The sequence below is a fragment of the Schistocerca serialis genome, chromosome 6 (assembly GCF_023864345.2).
Source record: "Schistocerca serialis cubense isolate TAMUIC-IGC-003099 chromosome 6, iqSchSeri2.2, whole genome shotgun sequence".
NCBI lineage: Eukaryota > Metazoa > Arthropoda > Insecta > Orthoptera > Acrididae > Schistocerca > Schistocerca serialis.
Genome location: NC_064643.1, coordinates 169,031,812 through 169,047,678, shown reverse-complemented (window position 1 = coordinate 169,047,678; position 15,867 = coordinate 169,031,812). Strand labels below are relative to the sequence as shown.

Genomic DNA, 15,867 nt, shown 5'->3' with positions numbered 1-15,867 from the left:
GCGGAAACATTTCTACCTTCGTCCTCTCTGACGTCAAGGCGTCGCGCAATAATTATATATAATCTTTTATTCCCCAACTGCACATTCGGCAAACCAGAGCGCGCGTTGTGAGATGTTGCACACATAACTACTATCTAAACAAAGTTTCCGGTCTCCACGAATATCTTTCGTCGACATGAGTAGTTAGAAGTGGAATATGTCTGTGCGCGGAATCATGTTACGCCACACTACTATAAACATGATCTCCGCCAACTTGACAATCGTAGTGGGAAAGAAAACTCTTATTGGACGGATAATATGTAGACAAGTGCTAACACCATCGCCAAACTTCATGGTGGATTATTTTTCGAGACGATAATTAAGCCGTTTTAATTAGCCTATGTAATATTCAGTATTCGTAGTTACGTATACACACATCAGCCAGAACATTATGACCACCGACCTACTGTAGTTATAAACCCCTCCAGGAGACAGTCATTCTCCGTCAGGTGATGCTGCTGAGAGCTACTCACACATGCACGCTGCATGTAGTATCAGCGAGCGTGCTGTCCGTGTATAGAATGAGGAATGCGCGCGAACTATCTGAGTTTGACCGAGAGCAAATTGTGATGGCCCGGAAGCTCGACAGGAGCATTTCGGAAACTGCACGACTCGTCGGGGGTTCGAGGAGTGCTGCGGTGGGGGTCAACACGTGGCGAAACCAAGATGAAACCACGTCAGATGTCGTGGGGTTGGGCAGCCATACCTCATTACAAATGTCGGCGTCGTAGGATGGGCAGACTGGTAAAACAGGCCAGTCAGCCAACTGTGGCGGCACTAACATCAGACTTTAATGCTGGGTGGCGTACAAGTGTGTCTGAACACACAGTGCACCGAACACTCCTCACAATGGACCTCTGCAGCTGACGACCGATGCATGTGCCAACATTAATACCACGGCATCGGCAACTATGACTGGAATGACGACGTAGACGTCGGCACTGGACGCTGGAACAATGGCAAGCATGGTCCGATAAATCCCTATACATTTTTCATCATGCCGAAAGGAAGGCGCTTATCAGTCATTATCCGGGCGAACAGCTACTTGCACCCGTTCTGCGGGACGGTGACAAGTTGGCAGCGGCTCCTTTATGGTCTGGGGAACATTCACGTGGTCCTCCATGGGTCCAGTGGATCCAGTGGATCTCATGCAAGGCAGCATGACGGCGAAGGCGTATCGTATACTGGTTGCAGACCACGTACACCCCTTTGAGATGATCATGTTTTTCCCAACGGAAGTGGTATTTTTCAACAAGATAATGCGCCACGTCACAAGATCAGGAGTGTGACGGAGTGGTACGAAGAACACAGTGGGGAGTTCCAATTGATGAGCTGAGCTGACCGCCCCGCAACTCGGCAGATCTGAACCAGATCGAACACATCTGGAATGTGATTGAAAGTGACGTCAGAGTTCATTGCCCCCTCCCCAGAATTTACGGGAATTAGGTGACTTGCGTGTGCTGACGTGGTGTCAGGTCCCTCCAGCAACCTACCAAGATTTCATTGCTTTCATGCCACAATGTATCGTCACTGTTACCTGTTCCAAAGGTGGACATATCGCCTATTAGTAGGCGAAAGTAATGTTCTGGCTGATCAGTGTACTGCGAAGCACTACAGTGCACAATGAGATAAAGTTAAGATGTTTATTTTTCCAGCACTGTTTTCGCTGTAATGAGATCTACCAGCACAGCATGTTTTGTGTCTTGTTTCAGTTACGTATGTCATCAGGGAATGCACGTTTCAGTCCGACGGTATCCTTCCCGCAGAGAAAAGAACAGCTACGAAGACAAAATAGATAAACATTTAAGTTAGGAAATTCTAAAAGAAATTTATTCTTCTGTACAACAAGATACTAGTATTTTCGTTGCCGCCTCAAAATATTTCCCCATTTGCTTATGGATAAAGCTACTTGACCGTAAGTGTTGTGGCCTATATTTCGCGGTGTGCAGACCAATGGCTGTTTGTTTTCCTTGCGGTGTATTTTCTGCCCTGCCGCCGGAATTTGAGCAATAAACTGTGCGCAGCGAGAGACGTAAATGTTCCAACTCGGCGAACAATGGGTCCGGATGAAAGGGATTTATTGCCTTTCGCGTCTAAACTGGTCAAAAAATAGCCAGATTTTATGACGTGGCGATGGTGGCAGCCGGACGCGCTACAGTTTCGATTCTCCCTGCCTTCCGCTCCTCCATCTGTGTCGAGATAAATAAATAAGGGAGGGAGGGAGAGGGAGAGGGAGAGGGAGAGGGAGAGGGAGAGAGACGCCTCTCGGCGGTGCGGTATCTATATATCAAAGGCCGTGCCTGAGTGTCGTCGCTGGGGATAACTCCTCGCCGGAGCCCACTTGTCGCTGTTTACCGCTCTCTGCAACCGTCTCGCCATGGCTCTGCGCGTTGCCCGTAAATTCAGTCTGTCTCCTCTTCTGTACACAGCGGCCGGAAGTTAGTCTGCCTATCAAACGTCTTGCGTAGAGATGGAAAATTTTTCTCAAGTATCGATCGATTTATCGATGCTGACGAAATCTCGGGTTTTCGTTCTCGACGTTAGTTTACAAATGTTGGGATCGGGATTCGTTTCGACGTACAGTTTCCGCGGTACCACAGTAATTATATTAAAGTTGTTGAGTTCGATTCAGAAAAACTGCCGTTATTCAAATTTGTTCGATGAGAGTTCTGTCTTCGTTGATTTACGCACAAATTTTAACCGAAAAATTAGTTTAATTTTTAGAAAAAATATCAACAGTTCAGTCGCTTATAAAGAAAATTTATAGAGCTAGTTAATTACACTACTTACTTTAAAACAGGTCATTTCTTATCTGTAATAACCTCATAAGTATAATCTGTTCTTTAAAGCAATCATTGGCGTCTGGCCTATCCGTAGAGTAGATTAGATTAGATTTACTTCATTCCAATTGATCCGTAGTGAGGTGGTCCTCCAGGATCTAGAACATGTCAGAAAAACAATAATACAGGACAAATATTTACAACTCAAATAAGCTAATGTACCATTCCACAGGTCCCAAGTGGAATGATCGTCATTTTTTTTTTTAATGAACACTATATGAAAGAGTCATTTTACAAACTTTAATGCACTGAATTTAAAATAAGTTTTTATTTATTTATAAGGTAATAAACATGTAATAGAACGACTATAATACTTATTTGCAATGAAAACACACACACACACACACACACACACACACACACACACACACACACACACACACACTTATTTACAATGAACACTTTACTGCACTGAAATTGTGCAGAAGTGTGTGTATATATATATATATATATATATATATATATATATATATATATATATATATATATATATATACAAAAATCAGTTGGTTCTACTGAGAAATTCATCAGTGGAGTAGGAGGAGTTGGCCACCAATAAATCCTTTAGGCTTCTCGTAAACTGAATTTCATTGGTTGTATATATATTTCGATCTGACCGAAAATTCTTGGTAGATTTGCACTTTGCTCCTTATGGGTGGGCACCGCAGTCTCGATAAATTGAGACATCATTGCACCGTGCTGCATTTCAAAAATATGTCATTCAGTACCACTGGTTTCAGGGATCACATGCATCCATAACAGATGAGGATACATCTTCCGCGTCTCGTCCATACAAAAATCGCGAGCCATATGTTATCGTGCATAGCACTGTTGTCAAAGTTCTTGATGTAAAATATAAAATACACGGAATGGTGGTGCTTGTGAAAACTGTAACATCAACACTATCAAAACGCAACATCTAACCAGTAAAAACGAAAAGACAAATCTCGTGATGCTTACATGCAAAACGCACCCTCACGCAACACAATAACGCACGAACGCGCGGCACACAATGTTGAGGAGCGACGAGGACGAGGTATCCACATCTGTCGTGGATGCGCTTGAAAATGGACCATGTTCGAAACTAGTAACACTGAAGAAAGCCAGGTGGAATTACGTGTTCCTCAGACTTGAACTAAAAGTAAATTCAGTAAAAGAGGATAACAATCGTGTATTTAGTCGCTCGCTCAGTCACAATACTAGGACAGAAGCGGAAGATGACACTGCAGAAACATTGAAGATCTTAATACAGTCCAGCCTTTCAATGAACACCAAAATGGCAGATAATGAGAGCAGTGATTGCGGTATAGAAAATCAATTAAAATCGCTGAGCATATGGAGCTGTTAAGATATGTGAGATTTGATACAGACTCTGCGAAAGAACTTGTTCCCCGTCTAGCAGTAGTTCATCGTAGCTCTCTGGATCTCTGAAGTGTCAAGCGATTGTAAAAAAACGTGCAGGAGTTTCCGTTTTCGAGAATTCTTATGTTATTCGTCCCGAAATATGCATTTAGCACATTGATTTTGACCAGACATGCAGGGTCAGCGTTATAGGCCTGTAACTGTGGGCATACGCCAGACGAGTTCCAGTGTAAGCATGGGCCTGGAAATGATACGCTCCACGTTCATGCAGCTATTGATAAAGGCTCTGTAAAATATGCTGAGTTCATGTGTGTCTCCCACGCTGTGTGCGATTTAACTTCCAGACGACTATCATACACAAGACACAAATTTGACATGTCGGCTTGTTAGATTCTCCGAAACAAGTTCTCCAGTAAGCCAGCTGTATGAAATTCAGTTTATAAAAGCAAATGGCATCATAATTAGGTCACTGCAGTGTTGATCAAGATTTTCCAAGATATCCCCAGATCAGCGGCGTGGTTGCTTTAGACTTCCTTGTGTAGAACAACGCGTCGCGTCAGTAACAGTTCGCTTATTTGGGAGGTGACGAGGTGATCTGGACCTGGATCGAAACAACACGTGGGATTAACGGCTCGTCTGGTACACCAGGCATTCTGAGCGTCGTTTTTAGGTGGTTCCCGTCTAGCCTAATCTAGCCTCTTTTCCCAATCACCGCCTCTGAAAATAGGATACAAAAACGGTTAAAATATGAGAACATGTATATGGTTCGGACAGCTGGCCCACAAAGCTACCATCTCTCAGGTTAAATGACAGCTGTGGCGACGGAAAGAACGTTCAGGCCCAAAGTTAAAATAAATTACATTGGCCAAAACAAGAAAAGCCTGTATGCACGGGATAAACGCTTTGAAAGAGGGGGCAAGACATTGTTCCTTTATAAAGGCCACGGCCGCTTTAGTGCTCTATTCTTGTCCCATTCGACCTCGTGCTTCATGGCTAACAATGTCGGCGACGAAATGTTAAACCTTAATCCTACTAATTGTTGTTAGCGCCTGACTACTGTCTCTGCATCTACAGGAGCAGAAGGGAATCCATATTGAATTAATCCGTTGTGGAGAAAAGACTGCTTTCTTAGTATGGGCTAGACACATGTCGACAGTCTGTCCAAAGAGACTCCAGGTTGAGTGACCATAAAACACACACTTCCGTGAAACAAACCTTACATTCATAAAACTTCGTGCGTAATTATGGCTCTTGGCAAAACCCACTTTAGCCACCTCTCCTCCCGAGAAGTCTTTGGAACGAACTAGGCCTCTTTTTTTATTTTATTTTATTTTTACATAGAGGAGCCTTTCAATCACTGTCCTTGATTATCGGTAATGACGTGTTTATAGTCTCTTCAAAGGAGTTTTCGGTTCCAGAAAATGAAGGAATTCTCTTTTGGTAACAAAAGCAAGAGTACGGTGAATAGTTAAGAGTTGTCACATGGGGTTAAGCATGCAACTTGCATACATCTACACTTAACGGAGGTGTGTGTGGCGGCGTGTGTAACACTGTCGGCCCCCCCCCCCCCCCCTCCTCCTCCCTCCTGTTCCATTCGCGAACAGTACCCGGAAGAAAGATTGATGGAAGCCTCCGTGTGCGTTTAAGATTATCTGATTATATTTTCGGGAGACTACAGAGGAACCAGTACGTTGACTGATTCATCTCGGAACTTAGGTTCTCTGAATTTTAACTGGAAATCACATGTGATGCACGACGCCGGCTTGTAGCGTCTGTCACTGCAGTGATGCTTGCGCGCTTGCTAAACGAACGTGTAAAGAAACACGCCGCCCTTCTTAGGACTGATGGAGGAAATAGAGAAGATCCAATCCGATAAGGGTCCCAGACTGACAAGCAGTATTAAAGTGCCGGCCGAACAATATTTTTAAGGCCGTTGACACACGGACCGTGCTTTTCGCACGTCAACTTTGAGCGTGCAGAGTTCAACCTGCTCCTGAACACTCGGAAACTATGCGACCTTTGCTTACATTAAGAGTGCCCCAAGATGGTGTACGCGATCGCAGTGCGCTGCTGCGGCAGATGTCGGCTATATGTGGCTCGCAAATCACACTCTTACCGAAATGGACCGGTATAAGATTCGGCGTTAGCTCTTTAAAACGCATATTTCTTCCCTTATCCTTATGCCAGTCATGTTTTTATTTCTGTAGTATACGCCAATAAAAACTTCAATATCCATGAGCATGTTATAAGGCAGAAAGGAACGGACTACAAATATACAATAGTTGTTCTCATAAGATAAGAATGATTGCATCATTCTCACTTTTTACTAAAACCCTAAGATCACTTAAGAATGATCACGGTTCATATTCAGTAGCAGAACCATTACAACATGTGAAATACAAAGTTTGAAACAAGAAAGTGCAACATATCTTACTGTAAGTGGCACAAGCTGTCTTGTAAATAAAGCCATTCGAACCAACTATCTCCTCAGAAAGAACGTACTTATATATATATATATATATATATATACGTAACATAGAACATACTTCCAATAAAGTAATTAGAATGTATTAAAACCAATTAGGAAACGCGAAGGTTAGTAAAAAATATTTGAAATCAGTGAGGCGCGAACTAACACATAATCTGTTAACTTAAATTCCTGCTCCCCTACTCTTTACGCTATACCTACCATGAATTATTTACGACCATACTTAGCAACTCACCATCTTCTAAAAGCTTTAATCGTGAATATGTTGTTGACATTTAATTGTAAAAAATTGCACCAAGAATAATGCGTTTTTGGTGGATCCTCAATGAGCCGTTGCCTTGAAACTGCATACTTTCATAATACGCAAGTTATACTAATTCATTGACCACAAATATGGAATTTCCCGTCATTTTATCACAACTAATCGTACAATTAACGACAGGTTTGCGAGAGAGCATCGATTTCCTGGTGCTTAGACACGGCATGTATACATATGGTTTTCAACTGAAAAGCCAATATGGCGTCTCACGACTCTGTACTGAAGAGGTATGGCGTCATGTGACGTTCTTCCATCTCATTGGTCTACGCTCAGAGGCGCAGTCAAAATATTTGACATGCTAGATATTGCTCTGCACGATCGCGGATACTCTCCAGCGTACTTTTTGCATGATATGGCGTCAGAAAGGCGGCATGCTCAGCGCTCAACGTTGGAATTCACGGTCCGTGTGCCGACGGCTTGGCCAAGGCATTTGTGAATGGGCTACAGTTCCCGATTAGTTTCATGTGACTGTTTCACTTCGTGTCACTCAGAACGCACATTCCCAGATAACTAGTGCGTGTGTCTGCTTCCAGTGACTTTTCGGCAGTCGCGTAATCATACAGTAACAGGTCATTTTTTCTGTGCATGCAATGAATTGTTGAGGATCAACTGCCAATTTCCAAATCAACCAAACGTCGATTCATTGTAGGTCGTCCGGCATTTCGCTTCAGTTTTCTGAAAATGTCAGCGTCGGTCGGCGATCAGCCTCGCGGAACTTAGACGTTATCTGTTAGTTACCGTTCACAGTATAAATTAATGACCTGAAACACAACACATCTTACAGGAGTAACATGGTTCATGTAGATGAGAACTGTTACACATTTTGGAGTCTAGAGTAGGCCTTTATCCAGCCCGTGGGAGTCAAATAAGTGGTGGTGGTTGGTCTAACGAAAAGCGCAACTAGCATCAACATTTAGGTTAAGATCTGGATTAGAGACTGAGGTGGTTAGCTTAGGCGAACTCCGTATCAGCGAACGGTCTGGTATCTGCAGACTACTTCCCTGCGGACGGCGTGCAAATAAAACGTGATAACAGCGACTCCCTTCCGGTAAACAGTCTGCGCTCGCTAGCTATCACGTTTAGCATACACGCGAGATGATACGTGATGAATCAAAGCTTGCTAGCGTTCCTGGAAACAACACTACACAATGGAAGGTAAACAGCTTCTAAGAAGATAGGAGCGAAAATATTGTTGGGATGAATGTCGCAGTGTATGCCGTACACATCTGCAGACAACATGTCACTTCGCTGCGTTTAATATTTGCTCGATTTGTAACAGGACCGTTATTTCCAGTGAGCTTTAGATACCAGCAGCGGCTGTTGTCACCATTTTGGCTTTCCAGTATTAAGATATTTTCGTATGCTTCAACAAAACGAAATGAACATAAGAGGACGCCTTATGCGAATCAGCAGTATTTTAAAACGATGGTGTATAATGAATTATTACTCGTAACGTGTTTTTCATTTCTATTGACTTCTGTAGAGATTCAATGGACACAAGACCTAATTTCGTCAGTGGTGCAGCTAGAGCTTTTTTAAAAATATAAATTTGTTCAGAGCACAGAGTAACACACTAAGTGGTCGCTGGAAAAAGTCTTTTAAATTAATGAGGAAATAAAGTATTGAATGGTACATAGACACGAAATTGTTTTGAAGTGAAATTACTACGAGGGTTAGTCAAATGAAAACCTTAAATCTTTTTTAAATATTATTTATTGTGCAGAAGTGGTACAAAGCTGTATCACTTTTCAACATAATCTCCACCACGCTCAATGCAAGTCCTCCAGCGCTTACAAAATGCATAAATTCCTTCAGAAAAAATTCATTTGGTAGTCTGCGCAACCACTCATGCACCGCGTGGCGTAAATCTTCATCAGAATGGAACTTCGTTCCTCCCATTGCATCTTTGAGTGGTCCAAACATACGGAAATCACTTGGGGTAAGGTCTGGGTTGCTCGCTCTCTTCGTTTCCGGTTGGTGGAAGTGAACCCAGGTTTCGTCCCCAGTAACGATTCTTGCAAGGAAGCCATCGCTTTCTCGTTCAAAGCGCCGAAGTAGTTCTTCACAAGCATCAACACGTGCCGGCCGGTGTGGCCAAGCGGTTAAAGGCGCTACAGTCTGGAACCGCGCGACCGCTACGGTCGCAGGTTCGAATCCTGCCTCGGCCATGGATGTGTGTGATGTCCTTAGGTTAGTTAGGTTTAAGTAGTTCTAAGTTCTAGGGGACTGATGACCTTAGTAGTTAAGTCCCATAGTGCTCAGAGCCATTTGAACCATCAACACGTCGTTCTTTCATTTCAGGAGTCAGCTGCCGTGGCACCTATCTTGCAGACACTTTGTGAAAGGGAGCACATCGTGCACAATGTGGTGTGCCGACCCATGACTAATCTGTAAACATGCTGCAATGTCATTCCGTGTCAATCGGCGGTATTCCTTCTCTAGGGCTTCAACTGGTGCAATGTTCTGTGGAGTCACAACTCGTTGTGCCTGGCCTGGACGAGGAGCACCTTCCACTGAAGTCACACCATTTGCGAACTTCCTACTCCATTCGTAGACCTGCTGCTGTGAGAAACATGCATCACCTTACAGAAACTTCATTCGTCGATGAATTTCAATGCGTTTCACACCTTCACTACGCAAAAACCGAATAACAGAACGCTGTTCTTCCTTGGTGCAAGTCGCAAGTGGGGCGGCCACATTTATACTGACACTGCGACGGTATGTGTGCATCTGCACTATGCTGCCACCTACAGGCCATTCTGCACGCTGTTTGTAGCACGCTTACCAACTTACAGGATAACTGCGCGAAATTTCGATTTGTTATTACAAATTTAAGGTTTTCATTTGATTCACACTCGTATATCTTCTAGTTATAGGCTCAGGGCCGGCCGGTGTGGCTGTGCGGTTCTAGGCACTTCAGTCTGTAACCGCGTGACCGCTACGGTCGCAGGTTCGAATCCTGCCTCGGGCATGTATGTGTGTGATGTCCTTAGGTTAGTTAGGTTTAAGTAGTTCTAAGTTCTAGGGGACTGATGACCACAGATGTTAAGTCCCATAATGCTCAGAGCCATTTCTAGGGATACCGATATGCACGTATACAGATTACGGTAGTATCGCGTACACAAGGCATGAAAGGGCAGCGCATTGGCAGAGCTGTCATTTGTACTCAGGTGGCTCCAGTGAAAACGTATTTGACGTGATTACGGCCCCACAACGGGAATTAAAAACTTCGTATGCGGAATGGTAGTTGTACCTAGACGCACGGTACCTATCACCACGGACAACGCAGTGGCAAACGACCTTTACTTAACAACTGAGAGCAGCTGTGTTTGCATGGAGTTATCAGTGCTAACAGACAAGCAACACTGCGTGGAGTAACCGCTGAAATAAATGTGAAACGTACGACGTATCCCCTAGGACACTGCAGCGAAAATGGTGCCAATGAGCTATGGTAGCGGATGACCGACGCGAGTGCCTTTGCTAACAGCATGACATTGCTTTTAGCGCCTCTCTTGGGCTCGTGACCATACCGTTGAGATTCCGGATAACTGGAAAACCGTGGCCTGGTCAGATGAGTCTTGGGTTTCAATTGGTAGGAGCTGATGGTAGTGTTAGTGTGTGGCAGAACCATCGTAGCCATGGACTCAAGTTGTCAACAAAGTACTGTGCAGGCTGGTGATAGCTCCAGGATGGTGTAGGCTGTGTTTACACGGAATGGACTGGGTCCTCTGGTCCAACCGAACCGATCATTGACTGGAAATGGTTATGTTCGGCTATGGAGACCATTTGCAGCCATTCATGAACTTCGTGTTATAGACGATAATGCACTATTGTCACCGGGTCACAATTATTCGCGCTTGGTGTGAAGAACGTTCTGGAGAAAATGATTGTGCCCCCAAGATCGTCGGAAATGAAACCCATCGAACATTTGTGGGATATAATACTGTAGTCAGTTCGTGCACTAAATACTGCACCACAAAACTTCAGCAAGTATGGACAGCCATTGGGACAGCATTGCTCAATATTTCTGTATGAGACTTCAAACGACTGGAGTCCATGCCACGTTGAGTTACTGCACTTCTTCTTTTGCTGGCGCCTTGTCCCGCGGTTTCGCAGGGTCGGCATGGTTTGGATCGTATTTGACAAGGTTTGACAAAGTTAGTTTTTAAGGGATGGCTGGATGCCCTTCTTGCCGCCAAGCCACTCGCCCCCCCCCCCCCCCCCGTCCCCTCCCGGACGGAATTAGTGTACCCCCAACTGTCTGTCTATGGAATAGTGCTAACGTTCAGATGTCTGCACGTAGTGTAACTGAGGAGGAACGTGGGGACCAGCCCGATATTCACCTACCGGAATGTGGAAAATCGTCTAAAAAACACATTAAGGCTGTCCGGCAAACCGGTCAACGTCGGTAATCCGCTGGCCGGATTCGATCTGGCGCCGGCGCGCCTACCCGAGTCTAGGAAGCAGCGTATTAGCGGTCGCTGCTAATCTGGCGGGTGTTGAGTTACTGCATTACCCCTGGCAAAAGGGGGTCCCACGCGATATTAGGGTGTATTCCATGATTGTACCCATGTCAATGTACGATATCTTTCTTGAGGTAAAGATTAGCCACTAAGTAAATTTGGTTCTATCGTCTGACACAGTCCACGTCGTGGTAGCTCTCCGTAGTATGAATCTCCACATATTAATAGATGGTCTAGCGTATGTGAGGGTTACAGTGTGTTAAGCCAGTGTCAGTTGTTCAGTTACCAGACGGAAGAATGGAGGTGATACTAGTGCGGATCGGTCTTGTGCACAGTGAGTTGCTGATCGCTGCTCAACTCTCACGGATAGAATAGCTGAGTTAAATAACTTGCTGACGTTGGGTTTCACATATTAGTTGGAGAGTAACAATTACTTATCGTCTGACGGTGACTGGCTAAATTGCTACGCTGGATCGCGTTAGATTGTGCTGTTCTGTTTCGGGCTTTTAAAATCGGGCACATCGACTCATTTTAATAACTTGACGCACCACACAATCGTTAAATTTGTACTAAGATGATGATAACTTCTTCCCCGTCTCCTCCCAGTTATCATCACGATTCAGTGGTAATCGGAGTTTCACGTTCCTCATGATCAGCTCGTGTCTGTAAGTTCTATGGAACACAAAGCATTTTCATACATCTACAAGAAATAGTATCGAAGGTTTAGGTGTGGGGTCGCTCAGCTAGCATAGTATCAGTAGTTGCCTCTGTCTCCAATGCTGATAAGCGGAACCGTGAGATTTACACAGTGAAACTGTGGAATTTGTCACACACACACACACACACACACACACACACACACACACACACACACACACACTGTGTGTGAAATTACTTCCATAAGCTTGCTTATGCTGCAGAAGAGGCGAGTAGGAACAGTTACCAGCGGTACAAGCTGTCGTATATACATACGGATTAAAAGCAGGGGAGGTGGCTAGCAGCCAGGAAACATAGTCCAGACGGGCAGACGAATGACCTGACGCTGTTTAAGACCGCGTTTTGAGCTCGTCTCATCTCCGGCCACCTCGCTGCTCCGACGAAAGAAGTCACTAACCCACGGCCCATGTAGGAAATTGAGAGCGGCGGGGAACGGCGTGTGGTTAACAAAATAAATACCTACTGTGTTGTGTACATGTACTTGCAGCAGGAACATAGCTCACTATCGGAAGACTGCCAGAAGCAAAATTACTTACTTACTTACTTACACACACACACACACACACACACACACACACACACACACACGAACCAGCCTTTAAAAGGGTGACTGATAGAAACAACAGTTAGGTATTACTCGACAATTTTATTGCACCTGTTAGTGAAGGCGCTTCGGACGGCGTATTGTAAGTTTTCATCTTGATATTTCAATAGGACACGCTGAACCATATGATTGTATATGCACAGCTGTCCTGGAACCCTTTACAGTGTGTTGCGCTTCCCTTACAAGCCACTGTGCTTGTTTACAGTTACGTCACGCCTGTTTCCCACAACGACCACGGAAGGTAGAGTGCAATAGTAGTGTGGTCGGGTGATACTGACGGAGTTGTCTTGCACTACTGGGCTGTCGCCACGTCACGATTGTTCTGATAATTGCACTTTGTGGAACAGCTCCAGGAAAGAGCGTAAAATATGTCGATACACCTGCTTCAGCTAGATAGTTACCGTGTAACCTCCGTTGTCAATTAAGACTTCCGACGGAGACACGAAACAGGCGTCTCCGACGTAAACAACCAGCCTGCCGCCCGTTTCGCTTATTGACTGTCGTTTCCGTTTCGCTGTCCCATAAAAATAACTAGCGGCAGAAAGAAATCAGGCTCCAATTTACCAGCAGCCAAAGCAAACAGTATCCAGGAGTCGGGCGATTTGTGTGTGTGTGTGTGTGTGTGTGTGTGTGTGTGTGTGTGTCACTCCAGCCGCGTCTAGGCGAGTCTTTTTTGTCGCGCAGCGGAGTTCTTTTTGTCGCCGCAGCAGCCGCCCTTCCGCTAGGGTAATTCGGCGTATTTTATTCATTTTGTGTTCTGCGCTGGAGCCAGACAGGAAACCCACCGGTATAAATAGCGGCGGCCCGACTGCACGTGGCGCCCCGCCGGGGCGTAAACACGTGTCGTCGCGCCTTCGCGACCACCCTGCCGCTACCTGCTACGACAACACAGCTTTCGCACTCGGGGATTCCCCCCGTCGTTGGGCCTGTGGTACCCTAACAAGACTAGCACTCGAGAATCTCGGCGAGATGATCGGACGACCGGAATAGATTGCCATTGATTGGTATCGTTTGCTTCCATATAGCTGCCAGTTTCAAACAGCGAGCAACACTGCGTTTAAGCCGGCTTTGCCATAAGATGCCGCTGAAATGTGTAACTTCAGTTGCTCGTCAATTAATTACGCGTATTACTTTTGACTTTATACTCCAAACACAATGTACTCCAATAAATTCTTGTAACATAGATCTGCAGTAGGTACGAGTTATTTAACGGTCGTAATTTTCTGATGGTCGCTGTGGAAGTTCTATTACAGTTTGGACGCTACGCCATTGTCAAGCATGTACAAACTTACGACGAATCAGGAACATGTAATACAGAGACAATAACAGTATCCGCCCGGGTTCCCGGGTTCGACTCTCGGCGGGGTCAGGGATTTTCTCTGCCTCGTGATGACTAGGTGTTATGTGATGTCCTTAGGTTAGTTAGGTTTAAGTAGTTCTAAGTTCTAGGGGACTGATGACCATAGCTGTTAAGTCCCATAGTGCTCAGAGCCAATAACAGTATGAACAAACAGCACTAGAATTAGCGATGAGCATTTAAGGATGCTTCATCTTAGTCCCGTGCAATGCCCATCCACCTCTCCACCGCCGTCACCCCCTCCACTCCCCATTTGCAATTTCACTTTGTTATTTTATTTTCTGACCAAATAAAGTTTTACTGCTTCCGACGACCCTAATACTTTGGATTTTCATGACTTATTAACTTTTTCGTTACTCAGTGTTACGACAGAATACACTGATGAGCCAAAACATTTTGATCACTTTCTTAATAGCTTGTTTGTCCGTCCTTCGAAAGAAACAAAACACAAAATTTGCGTACCACGAATAACACAGTTTCTTGGTAGGTTCGTGCAGATACGTGGCATTAGATGTTATTCGCGTAACTAACGGGCCGCTGACTTGCGTACGCAGTGATGGTATCCGATAGTGATCCAGATGGGCTCCGTAGGATTTACTTGAGGCGAATTTGGTCGCCGAGACATCAACGTGAGCTCACTATAATGCTCCTCCAACCACTGTTGCACGTTCTGGCTCAGAGAGACGGAGAGTTACACTGCTGAAAGATGACATTGCAGTCGGTGAAGACATCAAACATGAAAGGGTACAGGTGGTTCGCAGCCTTCAGCGTGTCTTCGATTACTAGCACAGGTCGCATGCACGCACAGGAGAATGTCTCCTATAGCATAAGACTGGTCCCAACACCCTGCCTTCTTGGCGCGCTGTACGTTTCGAGCCGCTGTGCACCTCGATGACGGTGTCTGTGGAGACGTCTAACAACCAAATGTAGCAAAAATGTGGTTCACCTAAACAGCCGACAAGTTTCCATTGACCATGTCGTTGGGTCAGCATGTGAAAACTTAGGGGTGGTCTCCTGCGGAGCTCCATCTTCAACAATGTACGGTGAACGGTGTCCTCCGAAACATCTGCACGTGCATCAGAGATGCCATGGATCACCATCCATCCTAGTATACAGAGCAGACAAGCCTCTGAACCCTGCGTTCGGTCAAGACTGGTGGACGTCCCACCATTTAACGCCTAGTGGTAGTTTCACTGTTGTCCTACCTCTTTCCGTAGATGCTCACGACAGTAGCACATGAACATTCAAGCAGCTTCGCCGTTTCCGAGATACTCTTTCACAGTCTATGCGTAATAATAACAATCTGCCCCGTGTCAAAGACGCTTATCTCAGCGGATTTCTACGTTTGCAGCCCATAGCTTCGCAAGGGTGAGCCCTGTCCTTTTCTAGTCCGCTTGCACACTGTATTGAGAGAAGGAATTGTCGCGGACGACCAGGGATGTCATCCATGCAGCAGCTTATGAATGGTCTGGGATGCGTTACTTTTGCGGAAGTAAAGAGGAAGTCGGGCAGAAGAGGGTAATGGCATACTGCTGTAATCCAACTTCAGGGTTGAACGAAGAAGCATACTAGCTGAAGTTGGCAACGAGCAGACAGTGATCTATACTGGTTGATAACATTAAACTTCCTTAGACTCTAAAACTTAGTCAGTCGTTGCGCCATGGTTCTTCTTACTTCA

General features: G+C 45.1%; 1 protein-coding gene across 5 annotated transcripts in view; it reads left to right on the top strand.

The window, feature by feature from the left end:
• LOC126484389 (centrosomin-like) overlaps positions 1-15,867 on the top strand; it is a 435,221-nt gene that overhangs the window by 196,614 nt on the left and 222,740 nt on the right. The window lies entirely within an intron of this gene.